At 51.5% G+C, this 17,042-nt stretch overlaps 2 non-coding genes across 2 annotated transcripts; one reads left to right on the top strand and one right to left on the bottom strand.

Annotated features, from left to right (window-relative positions):
• Positions 1–10,006: 10,006 nt before the first annotated feature.
• TRNAY-GUA (transfer RNA tyrosine (anticodon GUA)) lies at positions 10,007–10,094 on the bottom strand. The gene is given in 2 exon segments: positions 10,007–10,042; positions 10,058–10,094. It is a non-coding gene; the product is annotated as a tRNA-Tyr (tRNA).
• A 1,484-nt stretch (positions 10,095–11,578) lies between these two features.
• Positions 11,579–11,651, top strand: TRNAF-GAA (transfer RNA phenylalanine (anticodon GAA)). Its single transcript has one exon. It is a non-coding gene; the product is annotated as a tRNA-Phe (tRNA).
• Positions 11,652–17,042: the final 5,391 nt, after the last annotated feature.

Raw genomic sequence — 17,042 nt, 5'->3', positions numbered from 1 at the left:
ACTTTCCTCAGAAGCAATGGGTGTTATCTACAACCTGGGTTGTGGGTTTTGACTTGGTTGTGCTGATGCTTCTTCTGGAGCTGAAGTTGATGCTCTGAGACTCTTGCTACTGTACTCAGGGTCAGACCAATCATCACAATTAGGATCAGAAAGGACTTCTAGCCCTTGGTCATATTGAATGGAATATGAGGGGTTTGGCCTTCTTCTGTATCGGGGGAATGATCCTCTTCCTTGGATAACTTAAAAATTGTTTAAGAAACTACTTTCTGTCCTTGTAGTAACAAGACACTTACAGTACCCTTGCCCTCAGCTTTCCCTAGGATAGGTGAAAGAATGATTATGCCTGACAGTTGTGTGTGAGGGTTGTTTCTTAAGTCTTCAAGAATAGTTTAGGAAAAGACTTACCTAAAATGGCTTAGATAGGGATGATCCTGGTTCAAGCAAGGGGTTGAACTACATGTTCTCTACTTTTCTATGTTTATAAGAACCTGGGAACCCTGCTGTACTGCCTCTGAAGTTTACTATACCAGTTAACAGAGCCATCCCGGGGGGGTGGGGGGGTGGGAGGGGGAATCAGGGCAACCATCCCAGGCCCTGCACTTCGGGGGACCCCACAGAGCCGGGTGCAGTGGCCACAGCCCCTCCTAGCCCCACTCTGCGCCGCCACCGCACACCATTTCCCCGCACTGCCAGCTTCGCATCCAGCCACTCAACCCCCTCCCATGCTAAAGATTGTGTGCTGTCCAGGGCATGCAGGGCAGTGCTACAGCACTAGATTTACCCCAGGCCCTGCACCCCGCTAGGGTCAGCTCTGCCAGTAAACATCTCCTTTTTAAAGCTGTTGGGGTTATGGTGTTGTATGAAAGAAGCAGAACATCAAGTGCCTGCCATGGAGAAATCTCAAACTGTTACCTCCACAAGGCTTCAGCTCCTAGTCAATAAGGTCTCTGTCATTAAGAAAGGACCCAAGGCTGAGCAGGGAAAGCATTGTCCTGGGAAAAACCTAGGGCATGAACAAAAGTAGCATCTGACGTGGTCCAGATTATCCTGGTATTTGTCCTGGATCAAATAAGTTGTGGCACCATTGTGTACACACATCACTCTTCCAAGCATCGTCCCACAGCATTGCTGCTTCTCCATTAGTAGGTAGACAGTGAGAGCACAAATTCCAGCATGCCTCATTCAGGGATCCTGGTTTTCTCAAACTGTTTCAAATTTGCAAATTCTCTGATGAAACTCCCCCAGATCTGTGTTTTTCCATTATTTCAATGAAACACCACTATATATGTAGGTTTCAGTTGAACATAATGTTTTATAGACATAATTACAATTTTAAATATACCTCTGACAACATTCAGGAAAAGATCAACGCCAAAAAGTCCAAAAAAACATCAGATTGGACACCTCACAGTAGACGAAACCCTAACCTTGACCGCTACATTGACTGCTTCAGGGAAAGAATGAATAGTGAAATAATCGGCAACACACGCCACAACAACAACCTCTCTCTACCAGAGAAAAAGGCCATAGAATCTCTAAGATGTAACCACCAAATAGTAATAAAACCAGCAGATAAAGGAAGAGCCATAGTTATCCTAAACTCTGAGGATTACATAAAGGACTCCAAAAGACAGCTCTCTGACACCACCTACTATAAAGAAGTACAAGAAGATCCTTTTTCACCAAAAAACTCAACAATACCATCAAATCATTTCCATCAAGACTACAAGAGAAACTACAGACCTTGATCCCCACACTACCTAACCCGGGGACTTTTTACATGCTTCTTAAAATCCACAAACAAGGGAACCCTGGCAGACCTATCATATCCAACCATGGGACCCTAACTGAGGAAATATCAGGTTTCGTTGAATCAATCCTAAAACCGCTCGTCACCCACAGAGCAAGTTTTGTACAAAACACTGCAGACTTTCTACAGAAACTTAAAAACATAGGCCACCTTCCCAGCAACACACTCCTAGCCACCATGGACGTTACCAGCCTATATACCAACATCCCACACCAGGATGGCATCCAAGCCTGCCTTACATATCTACAGGAACAAGATTACAACTCAGAATACAGACCCAAAGATATTACTGACCTTATACACTTCATCCTCATACACAACAATGGCACTTTTAATAATCAACACTTCCTCCAGATGATGGGAACAGCTATGGGCACTAAAATGGCCCCACAGTATGCTAACCTTTTTATGAGCCACCTGGAAGAAGACTTCCTCAAGAACTGCCCCATCAAACCCTTGCTATACTTCAGATATATCGATGACATCTTCATCATTTGGACTGAAAACCTACAATCTCTGATTGAGTTCCATCAGAAATTCAACAATCAACATCCCTCCATCCAACTTTCTCTAGAATACTCCAACACCAGCATCTCCTTTTTAGACACGATGATCAGTATCCAGAATGATAAAATACAGACCACGTTATACAAGAAACCCACAGACCAACATACATATCTGCGCAGAACCAGCAATCACCCCAAACAAACCAAAAAAGCTGTGATATACAGCCAAGCCTTCAGATACCACCGCATTGGTACTGAAGAGAACACCTGGGATCGCCACCTCACCAATCTTAAAAAGGCTTTCACCCAGCAAGGACACTCCTCCAGAGAGACAGATCACACGTTTGAAAGAGCCACCCGGATACCACGTGAAGAACTGCTGCAGTACAGCCCCACCCCACAAATCGCACACCGCTGGTTATGACATATCACCCCTCTCTTGAACCTATATGAAAAATCCTCAAACAACTGCAACCCATACTACAAAGAGACCCTATTCTTAAAAAGATCTTCCCAGAGCCACCCATCCTAGCCTTCAAAAAAGCACCGAACCTCGCCAACCTCATCACCAGAAGCAAACTTCCTCAAGCCCAGAACACACCAAAAGGATCCAGACCGTGCCAGGACAAGAAATGCAAAACCTGCCAACACATCTCCACCACCCCCGCTATTACTACACCCACAACAAAGCCATCAGCATCCCAGGATCTTACAGCTGCACCTCCAGAAATGTAATATACCTCATCCAATGCACCAAATGCCCTGATGGAAAATACGTAGGAGAGACCAAACAACAACTGCGCACCAGAATGAATGCACACTGGAAATCTATCGAAGACAGAAACACCCAATTACCGGTGGGGGCACATTTCTCATGGGAGGGCCACTCTCTCTCCAATCTCTCAGTCCTGATCCTCAAGGGAAATTTACACAACACTTCCCAGAGACGAGCCTGTGAGCTCCATTTCATCAACCTCCTGGATACTAGAGATCATGGACTAAATATAGACATTGGATTTTTGACACATTATAATCTGCCTGGCAACTGACTCCCCTGCCCAACCCAGCCCCTGGCTTCTTTACTTTTCATTCCATCAAGGAAGAGCACACACCAACTGCTGAAACTTCCTTAGCCTGACAAAAGGTTTTTGAACCCGAAAGCTTGCTTAATAACTATTCTCCAACTATTTGGGTTGGTCTAATAAAAGATATCAAATTCACCCAAGGAACCTTGTCTGCCTATGTCCTTAGACCAACACCGCTACAACCTACACCCCTTTACAATTTTAAAGTACTTTGGAAGCCTACCAGTGCCTCAACCACTATAAGGAAATAGATTCTAAGTACCTTTACATTTTGGCACTGAATTTCATAGATTTCATAGACATTAGGGCTGGAAGGGACCTTGGAAGATCATCAAGTCCAGCCCCCTGCCCAAAGGGCAGGAAGTCAGCTGGGGTCATAGGATCCCAGCAAGATAAGCATCCAGTTTGCTCTTCAAGGTGTTCAATGTAGGTGCTTGAACCACCTCTGGTGGCAGGCTGTTCCAGACCTTGGGGGCTCAGACAGTAAAGAAATTCTTCCTTATGTCCAGCCTGAAACGGTCTTGTAGTAGTTTATGACCGTTTGACCTCGTCGTCATCACTTGGGGAGCTCTGGTGAACAAACGTTCCCCCAGATACTGGTGGTCACCCCTGATAAACTTATAGGTGGCCATCAGGTCACCCCTGAGCCTGAGCTTTTCCATGCTAAAGAGCCCCATGGCTCTCAACCTGTCATCGTAGGGTCTGCTTCCCTGACCTCTGATCATGCGTGTGGCTCTTCTCTGGACTCTCTCAAGCTTTTCCACATCCTTTTTGAATTGTGGAGCCCAAAACTGGACGCAGTGCTCCAGCTGCTGCCTCACCAAGGCCGAGTACAAGGGGAGAATGACGTCCCGGGATTTGCTTGAGAAGCATCTATGGATGCAAGGCAGCGTTTTGGTCGTTTGAGGGGTTTTACCATGGAATAATCAGAGCTCACCCTGTCCCCTTTGCTCACTCGGACATGGGTCCAGCTGTGGCTGTCCCCCCACTTTGTGGTGCTGAGCAGCCCTGCCATTCTGGTGCCCCACCCTGCTGCCTTCCCCCGGGGGCCTCTGTGGTACAGCAGGGAAGACCCAGCATGGGAGGGTAGAGTGGGCTGGGTAGGGAGGCTTAGTGCCACTGTCTGGAGCCCGACGCCTCCTGCTTGCCCTGCAGCAGCAGCGGGCACAACTCCATGCTGCCACCCCGCTGCTGCTGGGCAGACTGGGGTACCTTGCTATGGCAGTGCACAAGTCCCAGTGGAAGCAGAGCCTCACTACCCCACTCTGCCTTGCCACCATGCTGGGTCCCACCTTCTCTCCCATGGAGGCCCCCTGGCGGGGCAGCCCTGAGCCCACAGCAGGCAACTCATATCTACTCCATGCAAAAATATGGGGAGCATGTGCCCCCCATGCCTTCCCTTGGGGGCGTGTGCAGCGGTGAGGGAGTCAGGCTGCCACCTGCAACTCTGTCCCACTTCCTGCCCAGGGTCCTGGGGCTCTGCATTTACACCCCAAGGCCCAGGCCCCATGTAAACCAACCCGGCTGGGCAGCGCCTCCAGGACTGCCGAAATCCCTCCCTCCCTCATGGCAAGGGCATTAATCCCTCCACACCCAAACCTACCTGTGGGGAGCTGTGGGAACTGCTCTCCATGCTGGCTGGCTGCCATGTGCATGTGAGCATGAGCACATACATGTAGCACCCCTTGCTTGATCACATTCCTCCTTCTATTTCCTGTTTTGCTCCTTTAAAGAAGAAAATGCACGTTTCTCCTCAAAATGAGAAAATAGGTGTTTTTCCAGATTTTTCCATGGCAAATAGAAAACTGAATCCCTATTTATAATGGTCCAGTGTCTGGGAATTCCCAGGGTTTCCCCATCATGGCAGAAAGCACTGACTGGGTGGTCAGCTGGGTGGGAGTGACTAGGAGTGAATGCCCATCAGTTCCATTGTTACCATAACTTACTGTTCCTACCACTACTAGTCTGCTCCTACTGCCAAGTCTGCAAAACAGACTTGTATGTGATCTCTCTCACCCCGCTCTTATTTAGTTAGTCTGTAGTGATGCATGTTAGTGCTGTGCAAAACAGCAGCATTCTGCTTCGACTTCCATTTCTATGGAACAGTGTTTTGTTTCGAGTTTCATTTCATTTCAGAAGGACTGTTCCATTCCGTTTCCTTGCAATGGTTTCGCTGTTTTGACATTTTGCCATAGGCTATAATGAGGAAGCACAAAACAGCCTATAACTTTGTCATTTCTTGCCTGATTCTGATGAAACTTGCAGGGGTGGTAGCCCCTTCTGAGGGCATGAAGCTTGCCAAGCTTCAAGGACATAGGTGCAGGGGTTTCTAGGAAACTGCACCTCAAGCTGCTGACAAGCAGGAGCAGCATCCTGTGATCCAGCAGGCAGATCGGGGGCCTGCACTCTCGGAAGGAGTCTGGCAGAGCCCCCGCAGCCCTCCCAGGGGTGCAGGTGGGCCCCCAATTTGCCTGCTGGATCACAGGAGGCTGCTTCTGCTGCCTGGGACCCAGTGCTGGGGAACCGAGGCCGGCTGGGGGAAGCGCTTCCCACTGCTGGGCACAGTTCCCAGCACTGGGATGCTGACTAGTGGCATCTGGGATGTTACTTTCTGGGGATGGCTGCTGTCCATGTCCAGGAGAGGCAAGGAGTCTTCAACTTGGACGAGCTCCAGCTTGGTCCATTTCTTGGGTCTGTATGGGGGTGAGTTGGGATAGCTGTGTACAGCCAAACAAGAACCAGTGCCATTAAAGTGGATGATGCAGGTGATGTCCATAATATAGGGGGCTGCACTATGACATGAACCAGGAAGTTGAGAGAGACATCCTCATACTACTTGACTTCCCTGATGCAGGCATCCTACTGCTGATGGCAACTGCTGACGGCGACTGCTGACCTGGAAGGATGGATGGATGAGAAGACCACCTGTGCTCCTCTGCTGCATCATCCTCCAGTGCTGCCAGGGCTTTGTTTCTGTTCCCCAGTTGCATTGGGGAAGCAGTCACAGCCGCACGCTGCCTAGCTCTGGAGGTGACCGTCCTCCATTCAGCTGTCAGAGATGTTAGGGTCGGAAGGGACCTCAATAGATCATCAAGTCCGCCCCCTGCATAGGCAGGAAAGAGTGCTGGGTATAGATGACCCCAGCTAGATGCCTATCTAACCTCCTCTTGAAGACCCCCAGGGTAGGGGAGAGCACCACCTCCCTTGGGAGCCCATTCCAGACTTTGGCCACTCTAGCTGTGAAGTTCTTCCTAATGTCTAGTCTAATTCTGCTCTCTGCTAGCTTGTGGCCATTATTTCTTGTAACCCCCAGGGGCACCTTGGTGAGTAAAGCCTCACCAATTCCCTTCTGTGCCCCCATAACGAACTTATAGGCAGCCACAAGGTCGCCTCTCAACCTTCTCTTGCGGAGGCTGAAGAGGTCCAGGTGCCCTAGTCTCTCCTCATAGGGCTTGGCCTGCAAGCCCTTAACCATACGTGTGGCCCTTCTTTGGACCCTCTCCAGGTTATCCACATCCCTCTTGAAGTGCGGCGCCCAAAACTGTACGCAGTATTCCAACTGCGGTCTGACCAGCACCCGCTAGAGGGGAAGTATCACGTCCTTGGTTCTGTTCGTCATGCATCTGCTGATGCACGATAAAGTGCCATTAGCTTTTCTGATAACTTTGTCACACTGACGATTCATGCTCATCTTGGAGTCCACTGGGACTCCAAGATCCTTTCCACTTCCATGCCACCAAGCAGGTCATTTCCTAGGCAGTAGGTATGCTGGACATTTTTCCTCCCTAGGTGCAGCACTTTGCATTTCTCCTTGTTGAATTGCATTCTGTTGTTTTCTGCCCATATGTCCAACCTGTCCAGGTCTGCTTGTAGATGTTCCCTGTCTTCCAGCGTGTCCACTTCTCCCCACAGTTTTGTGTCATCCACAAACTTGGACAGAGTACACTTCAGTCCCTTGTCCAAGTCTCTGATGAAGACATTGAAGAGTATCGGTCCAAGGACCGAGCCATGCAGGACCCCACTGCCCGCTCATCCTCTGCAGCCCTGATCCCCCGCAGCCTGCTCACCTCTGCCTTAAGTTCCCTCACCTGCCCTTCCAGGGCCTCAATCCAGGCACATGTGGAACAAGTGTGGGGACCCCCACCCCCTATGTTACCCCCCAGGCCTCAGAGGTCCTACCAGGCAACCCCCACAGACAGGGGGCTAGGGCACTGCCAACCCATCCAAGGGGTCTGTCTGGGTGGAGGCCTCGCAGAAGCTCCAGGCCAGAGGCAGCAGCAGGGCAGGGTCCTTGGCTGTGTCACCCCCCGCCCCCCCCCCCGTAGTAGCCCCTCTCCTCATTCACTTAACTGAAGTCTCTGCCAAGCTCCCATTTACTCCTACATGGTGTGTACTACTACCTATGAACTGGCCTGCAAACTGCTCCCCTGTTGGCAGTCCCTGTTCACTAGCTCCCTGGTCACCTGGGGAGTCTCCATTCATACCCTTCTAGGCCTGGGCTAACTCAGGCCCAGGCAGCAATCACACAGCAATCAACAATGAACAGTCACTCAGCAGTCAGCACTCACTTCCAGCTTCGCAGAGCACCACACCGCCGCCCCCACCCCAAACCTCCTTTCGGTTCCAGCTGTTTCTCCACTTGGAAACAACAGTAAACATGGATAGTGGGGCCATGGCTTGTGTTTCTGATGTCCCTGATGGATGTCCTGGGAGTGGCTCACTTTCACAACTCAGTTCCAATACTGATTTCAAGGGTGTGGCTGGTGAGCACATCATGACTGGGAAGTTGTCAGGGTAGGCCATAAATAGGTGGGAAAAGCCACCTGTGACTAGTTAGCTTGGGGTATTAGATGTCTTCCTCCCATGCTAGACTGGCAAGTACAAGAGCGGCTGAGGCTGGGGCAGGAACAGGACACTGTGGGATGCCTGGAGGACTGCAGGGCCGGCTTGCCCTGGGATGCTATGCAAGGACAATTATACAGACAGAATTCATAATGGCCTAGGAGAAAGTACTAGCATATCTTATTCCTCACCTACACTGCCTCTTTTCCACTCCTCTGGTCCCTGACCAAACTTCCCCAACTTCATAAAGATCATTGCCAAGGAACCCGAAATCTCCTCTGCCCATTCCTGCAGTGTCCTGAGATTAAATTGATCTGGCCCTGCTGGCTTGATCAGACCCAACAAAAGCTCTCTGAAAGCCTATTTTTTTTTATCTCCTCCCTCAGCTTGTTCCCTTCCTTCTCCAGATAATCCCTGTTAGTTCTCTGGCAGCTTAATTTTTTGGGAGAAGATTGAGCCAAAGGCCACAGTTGCTCCTTAAGAGAGGATACAAGTATGCTAGCTTGACCACTGGGAAGGAGCCTATGAGAGTTTTCTTTTTTTCTACCACTGGTTTTTTTGTGGGACTGTGGAATCAGAAAAAATATATGCCTTAAACTTTGATTATTTTAGTTATAAGATGACATAACCGCTTTGTGTAGAATTGCTGGCTCGGTACAGTAGAACAGATAAGGGCAAGTGTTTGTTCTTTGTAACTCTTCTGCAAATGCTTCGCTCACCGCGGCCTTGAAGGTAGAAAAAAAAAAAAAGTATGTACAAAGTAGATTTCCAGGTGCAAGAAGGAGGTTTGTGAACTAACCCTATCTCCCCCATAATTCCCATCCTGATAACAGCAAAGAAATAATGAAGTAATATTATAGCCGCTTTTCATGCTAATTTCACTATATGATCACGTGAGTTGTAAGCGACTGTTAAAAAGTATATAAGCCTCCTGATTTTGCTCTTGGGGGGGGACCCCTTCCAAGTGCTTGGGAAATCCATGTCACTTTGGAACTCCCCCTACAGCTGTAGTTTCTTTTGAATAAAAGCTTCTGCTGACCTGACCCAAAAGTACTCTGTGTGTGTTTCCACGACAGGACACAGACATCCATTGTTCCAAAGGAGAAAGCTTCCTTAAGGGTCTGATACCCGATCACTGTGACCTCCTGTTCTTTGAGATCAATACCCCTTGTCCCATGCAGTTTATTGCCAGTACTCCCTAACCACCAAATTTGGATCCTTGGGGAATCCCATGGTCCAGGACACACAGACTCCAGCAATTCACATAGCAAAAGCAAAAGCAACCAGATAACTCCACTCTACCAGCTGAGCTACCAAAGGCAAAACACCCACCCCCTCTTGGACCTTCAGATAACACATGCCCAAAAGCATGTGTTCCTGGGGAGGAAAGCCCAGCCAGAGCCACCACTCCCCCTCTAATAGCCGGAGTAGCTCAGTTGGGAGAGCATTGAGTGAAGATCTAAAGATCCCTGGATCAATCCCGGGTTTCGGCAGCTCTCGGGTCTTCCTTTGGCTGTCGCTGCCTACTCCAGCCTGCCCCTTCTTTGCTTCCTGGCCACCTGTGGGCCAGCCTCACCCCTGCCGCCTAACCCACTTGCGCTCCCAGAGACAGGTTCTTTTTGCCATGGGCAGCGCCTCCCAGGCAGGCAGTAGGCCCTTTTGGTGTGCCCTTGCACAACTCTCCAGTGCTCACCTTGCACACAAGCTGTCCCTGCCACCCCCAGGTGCAGAGCTTTCCTGTACAAGCCCCAAAAGGGAGGCGCTCCTTCGAGCCGGACTCGAACCAGCCACCTAAGGATGTCTTGCCCAACCCTCTACAGTCCTCCGCTCTACCAGCTGAGCTACCGAAGGAAACACAGCCCCCTTCTTTTGTAGCGTCAGGTAACACTCACCCAAAAGCACCTGGCTCACCCACCAGGGACCCAGCACTCCTGCCACCATCACCGTCCCCTCCCGCTCGGCCCTCTGCTCCCTGCCCTGCCTCCCGGCGAGCCCTGGGCTCTTTGGCACTCGCGCCTGCCAGCCTCGCGCTGCTCTCGCCCAACTACCACCCGCCACATGCACCAGCCCCAGGAAGGCCAGGTGCAGGGCCCGCCAGGTCGCACATCCCACACAAGGCCAGCCAGTGCCCTCCCAAAGGAGGCCACAGCTGCTGGCCATCAAGCCCAGCCCCTGCCATGTAGCCGGCCTGGAGTCTGGCAGCCGCAGGCTCCCCAGGCCGTGTGGCGGGCCAGTAGGGGGCGCTCCTGCCTTGAGCCGCCCTCCTCACTGCGCCCGACCACCTTCCAGGCTCCGAGTGCCTCCCTGGGGTGCCTCACGTCCGGCCGACCCCTTCCCTGCAGCACACCCGCTAGCCTGGGCTTCCCGCTGCCACCACCCACCCAAGGCTCTGGACTCAATTCTGGCTCTGCGCACCTTGGAAAACACAGGCCTGATCGTCCACTTGGCACTACACCCAATACAGGCACTTGGGGCACTTTCCCAAGTCAGGGCCTTAATAGGAAAGTGTCCCTTAGTCCACAGACCTAAGGGGCCACCTCGGCATAACTTAGACCCACCCCTCAACAAGTCTCCCACACCGGTCACAAAGGAGAACGTTATTGATTACAGGGGGTAGGGTGAAAACAGGGTAAAAGGTAGAGCAGCGTCATGGAAATATCACAGGGATCAATCCCATAGAGCAAACCAGCACGGCTGAGGTAGCCTTTTGATCACGCATCTGAGTTACTGTAAGCTACGGATCTAGTTGGATCTCGAGTAGCTTACTCACCCGCATCATCCAGAGCTGGTTGCAGTTTTGCTCTGGAGGCAGGTCACTCTTTGAGGAGAAAGCCAGTTTCAGATGCATCTCGATGACCGCATGGCTAATGGCTGCCTTCTTCCTGGACCGGGCCTTTAAATAACCTTTCTGACCTCAGCAGCCCGGGCCAATCGAAGCTGCCAGTGCTGGCCACTAGCCAACCAACTTACAAAGCATCACGGGTCACCTGGGCCCCTGAAGGGGCTTTTTCCCTCCCCCTCCCCACCGACCAGAGAATCCTCTTCGGAGGCACCAGGCTTTTGTGATCCCCCGCCCTGAGGAATTCAACACCAGCCTCTCACGCTGGCAGAGACAGATTTCTGGAGAGGGACACAGACGGTGGCAATTGTGCCACAGGCCTTGCCACTTCTTGGCTCCCCTTGTCAAGCACGGGCACTGGCCAAGCAGCCGCAGGTCCCGGAGCCAGGCAAGAGGCCCAGGCGCCTGCAGCCCAGAGCCCCAAGCCCAGCCTTCCACCTTGGGCTCAGGGCCTGGGGAGGAAGGCCCAGCCAGAGCCACCACAGGCCCCCCGGCAGCCGGAGTAGCTCAGTTGGGAGAGCGTTAGACTGAAGATCTAAAGGTCCCTGGATCGATCCCGGGCTTCGGCAGCCCTCGGGTCTTCCTTTGGCTGCTGCTGGCTACCCAAGCCTGCTCCCCCTTTGCTTCCTGGCCACCCGTGGGCCAGCCTCACCCCTGCTGCCTAATCCCCTTGCGCTCGCAGAGAGGAAGACTTTTTCGCAGGGGCAGCGCCTCCCAGGCAGGCAGTAGGCCCTTTTGGTGTGCCCTTGCACAACTCAGCAGCGCTCACCTTCCACGCAAGCTGCCCCTGCCACCCTCAGGTGCAGAGCTTTCCTATGCAAGCCCCAAAAGGGAGGCGTTCCTTCGAGCCGGACTCGAATCAGCCACCTAAGGATGTCTTGCCCAACGCTCTACAGTCCTCTGCTCTACCAGCTGAGCTACCGAAAGAAAAACACCCCCTCGCTCTTGCAGCATCAGGTAACACACGCCCAAAAGTACCTGGCTCACCCACCCAGGACCCAGCACTCCTGCCACCATCACCGTCCCCTCCCGCTCGGCCCTCTGCTCCTTGCCCTGCCACCCGGTGAGCCCTGGTCTCTTTGGCACTCGCACCTGCCAGCCTTGCGCTGCTCTCCCCCAACTACCACCCGCTACATCCACCAGCTCCAGGAAGGCCATGTGCAGGGCCCACCAGGTCATATGCCCCACTGTGCTGCTCACCGCACCCTACCCCACCCCACTCCACCCCAAACCAGGGCTGCGGCTGGGCGTCCTGCTTCTGCCCTTACACTCCCCTCTTGGCTTTCCCCAGAGGCCCCACTCACCGCCAAGACCTGTCCCGCCGACCAGGCCTCCTCAGTTTCCACCTGGCTTGCCCTCCACATCCTGCCAGAGCCCCGCCCAGCTCGAGTAACGCCTATCTGAAAAAGGAGACGCACCAGCTGTTTTGTCTCACTGTTGGGGACATTTTTTCCTGGTTCGTTGGGCGGAGGCTGAAACAGGCCAGTCGAATATGAACTTGTAGACTTAGTGTATTGAAGAATGCATTCTGGACAGAGTTATGCACTAGTTTCAAAAATTGTGCAGGAGTCTGACCCTGTACATTGAACAAAGCAGGTTAGTATAAGAAACGTTACATCATAAGCTGAGCAACAGTATATACCAATCAGCACTGGCCACGATACAAGTACATTTGCACATGTCTATAACTTGTTGACTGCCTGATGAGGCTGGTTTGAACTAGTCTGTAACCACAAGGTCATGACCTGGCTACGTGACTCGCTCACTTACAGGTAATGGCAGACTGGAACCATTTACTTTTTCCCCTTTAAACTCTTGTTGACAATGACGGGTAGATGCTGTCGAACAGATCCGTAGTGGGCATTGACACTGCAGCTCCCCAACGTTTCCACGCTCTCTCCATTACAGTCACGCAGGTGACGCTCAGGTTTCAGTAACTTGGGGAGAGGTGTCGAAACAACTGGAAGAATGTGTTTTCACCTATAAGGGATACTCCTGAACCCGAGTCCACTTCTATTTTGCTTGCCTTTCCATTCATTTAGCGGGGACAAGTCTAATGTGTGAGTGGTTTTGCAGTGAATACTTTTGCCGCAGTGTTTTTGTCTCCTGGAACTGGCCCTCGAGCAGCAAACCCTCTCTGCGTGGCCCTTCTTCTTGCAGGCACGATACTCCGTCTTCCTGATGCTGGCTCCCTTCGTCTATGTTGGCCGCCACAACTGAAACATGTCTGTGGATTAATCTGCTTATGTGATGCAGTTGGTGAGGGTATGATGCACTGATTTTGCTGGTGGTGATCTGATTCTTGATCTTTTTGGAGGAAGCGGACATGACTGGAGAACACCTGGCCAATTTCTCTCACATTATGGGATGCTGCTTCAGCTGCCAAGGTTTTTTCTTGTTCAGTAGCCAAAGTCAAATTTGAGCAGGAAACGTTGGATTGCTTTATCTTGAACCCCACAGACAAGACAGTCATGAAGCAGTCATCCAGGAGACCCCCACTCTCCCAAAATTCGGCAAGGGGGTGGAGCTCAGCCATGTGATCTGCTATGCCTTCGCTTGCCCTTTGGTCCCATTTAATAAATGAAATCTCTGCAGGGTAACAGATGATCGTGGGCAAAAATGGGCCTTTAGTGGGGCAGTTAGTTCAGCATAAGACTTAGTGTTTGGTAAGGCAGGTACTGGGGGGGAACGGACAATGGCAAATATTTTGGCACCGCAGACTCTCCGGAGGATCGTGCGCTTCTGTGCTGGATTTTCCAGTACGTTGGCTTCCAGGTAATCGGATAGCCTTCCCGCTGGACAGCCCCAAGGAGCTGGCTGCTCACATCAATTGTACGGGCCCCAGTGTGACCATTTTAATTAACATCAGCCATAATAGGGAGAAAAGAAGAAGAAGAAGAAAACTTCCCTCTCATCACAAAACACAGCCTGGTCTCAGAACGTCATCCCACAATCTAGGGGGGCCTTTTCAGCAAAGGATCCCATGCTCATTGCCAGATGCTATGTTGTGAGTTCAGCGTCAATGCTCTGGACACTTCTGGGTTGAACTAATAGTAATTTATTATGATAACTATCTTGAATCATATCCAGATGGATCCAACAATTGCCCTCAGTAGATATATGCATAACGTATACTTGCTCTGCCGCTGACATGACCCAGCCCAGTCCTGTGCAGGGAGAGGCACCAAGAAAGCCTCTGGCTCCTCATGGCAGAGAGCAGGGAGTCCCCAGAGCTGCAAAACTGCCCCAAAGTCACTGAATCCTACAGTGCTGAACAGCAGGGCTTTGGCCTTCAAGGGACAGTACAACAAAAACACAAGAAGACACAACAGCACCTGTGCGGCAAACTTCACTGATGGCTTGCTTCATTTTTGCAAAGTGCTCTGGCAGCTTGGCTTTTGCTCCACTGTGTGCACACTTGCTTCTGCAGACATAACTCGGGCCTGAGCACTTGTGAGAGCCTTTGCTCTGCAGATATCCACAGCCAGGGGTAGGGTGATGGAGGGGTTTCCAGCAGCTTTTCTTTGAGTTTGCAGGAAGTTATGCTGAAGATAATTTAGTCCCTCAACGTAACATCCTCAGCAAGTGCAAATTCACAATGCTGTGCTCTGCTTCTGAGCTCTGAAACAAAATCATCTATCCTTCCGCATCCCATTGTACCTAAGTTGCCAGAACTGCTACCTTTCAAAGACAGGGTTTTTCCCAGGTTGGCAGTAGTTCTCGAATGCTGCCATCACCTCTGGAAGGGTTTTGTTATTAGAGTCTGCAAACACGCCCTGTATACTGTCGTAAATACCTAGGACTTTATCCCAATGCAGTGAAGCCTGGCTGCAATTTTATAATCCTCTGCCTCTTCCTCAGCCTTTGTGACTGCAAGGTGTAACCTAAGCTTCTGTTCCCATCTCCTCCAATTCTCCCCAAGATTTCCAGCAAAGGAAAAATCTGGGGGAGGTTTGAAATGCTCCATTTTTTCTCTTTGAACGACAAGCTTAAGCCCCTTAATCAGGCTGCTGATGACTCCTCCAAGAGACAAGTCACTTGTGACACCTTATAGTGTTTGCTCTATGCCACTGGGTCCCCGGGATGGGGGACTGACTCAGACCTCTGTGCAGTGAGTTCCCATCTCCCCATGATGCAGGGCTGGCGGCCCCCCAAGCCCTGGGGCCAGGCAGGGCTCCTAGAGCTGGGCCCTGGGGATCCCAGCGGTTGGTTGTTACCACCTGTCTCAGGTAAGTCCCCACCTCCCAGCTCCAGGTCCCAGGTCTCCTCTGCAAATTTGAACAAGGTGCTTTTCACCCCCTTGTCCAAGTTGCTGATGAAGATGTTGAACAGTGCGGGCCTGAGGACCGAGTCCTGGGGGACCCCACTGCCCACGTCCCTCCAGGTTGAAAATGACCCGTCCTCCACCACTCTCTGGGTGCGGTCCCTCTAGCCAATTTGCGACCCACCTGACTGTGCAGGCATCAATGCCACAGTCGCTTAATTTTTGGATGAGAATGGGGTGAGAGTCAGTGTCGAAGGCCTTCCTAAAGTCCAGAAAGACTATGTCCACTATGACACCTGCGTCCAAGGATTTTGTGACTTGGACATAGAAGGCAACCAGGTTGGTCTGACAGCATCTACCTGTAATGAACCCATGTTGGTTGCCCTTAAGCATAATCTCCCCTACTGGTCCCTCACAGATGTGCTCCTGGATAAGAGCGTCCTGAGGACCAAGGTAAGACTAATGGGCCTCTAGTTTCCTGGGTCCTCCTTCCTTCCTTTTTTGAAAATGGGGACCACATTGGCCCTTTTCCAATCCTCTGGCACCTGGCCAGAGCACCACGAGTGCTCGTAAAGCTGTGCCAGGGCTCCCGCAATGACCCCTGCTAATTCCCTCAGCACTCTGGGGCAGAGATCTTCTGGACCTGCTGCTTTGAACATGTGCAGCCCCTCCAGAAATTCCCTAACTTGGTCCTCCCTGACCCTAGGCCTGGCAGTGCCTCTCCTGAGTCCACCCGGGATCCCAGTGGGGGGATGTCCCAGTCCCTGCTCAGAGAAATGGAGGCAAAGAATTTGTTAAAGAGGTCAGCTTTATCATCTGGTGCAAGCACCAGATTGCCAAGCGTGTCCTGCAGGGGCCCCACGTTACCTGGTACCGTCTTCTACCCAGTATGTATTTAAAAGAGGACTAATTCTTATCTTTGATCTGGGTTTGCTAGTTCTGTCTCCGTCTTGGCCTTCCTAACAGCCCCGCTACAGTATCGAGCAATGGAGGTGTAATCCTCCTTGGTGATGGCCCCTCCCTTCCACTGGGTGTAGCCCTCCTTTTTAGCTTTCAGATGCTCCTGAATGCCTTTGGTGAGCCATGGGGGCTTTTGAGCACTCTTGCCCCCTTTGATTCGCATTGGGGCTGTCACCCTTTGGGCTTGGAGGATCATCTTCTTAAGGAATGACCACTCATTCCCAGTGGTTTGTTATATGCCATTGGCTCCCAGGGATGGGGGACTCACTCAGACCTCCATGCCTTTGGGGTCCTGCTCAAGTAACCATTCAGCAGAGACTGGTGGGGTGGGAAACAGCTTTGTCTTGATTAGCAACAGGAGTCATCAACTCACATGCTTACATCATGTAGGGAGAACTACAACTACCCACCACCACAAACTGCACCCGCAGGGTATCACAGCGAGAGACTGGGTGGTCCCATTGCTGCCCCTTGAAGGTACATGCCATATACCACAAACTGTGCTCACATCCAAAGGAGCGTGATGGCGAATCCAAAAGAACTTGCCCAGGCTTCCCCAGCAGGGACAGGGAGGGTAAGCCCAGGGACAGATAGGTACACGTGCCCTCTCACCTGTCCCAGCCTCCCCTGGCCTGGCCCTGGCACACTCCCTCTAGGAAAATCCCAGTTTGATCCTGCTTAGTTCGATCCTGCCCTAGTGTGGTAAAAATGTTTCATGATCCTTTGTGCAAACTGC

The sequence above is a fragment of the Alligator mississippiensis genome, chromosome 14, assembly GCF_030867095.1.
Source record: "Alligator mississippiensis isolate rAllMis1 chromosome 14, rAllMis1, whole genome shotgun sequence".
Taxonomy (NCBI): domain Eukaryota; kingdom Metazoa; phylum Chordata; order Crocodylia; family Alligatoridae; genus Alligator; species Alligator mississippiensis.
This window is presented reverse-complemented; position numbering and strand designations above follow the sequence as displayed.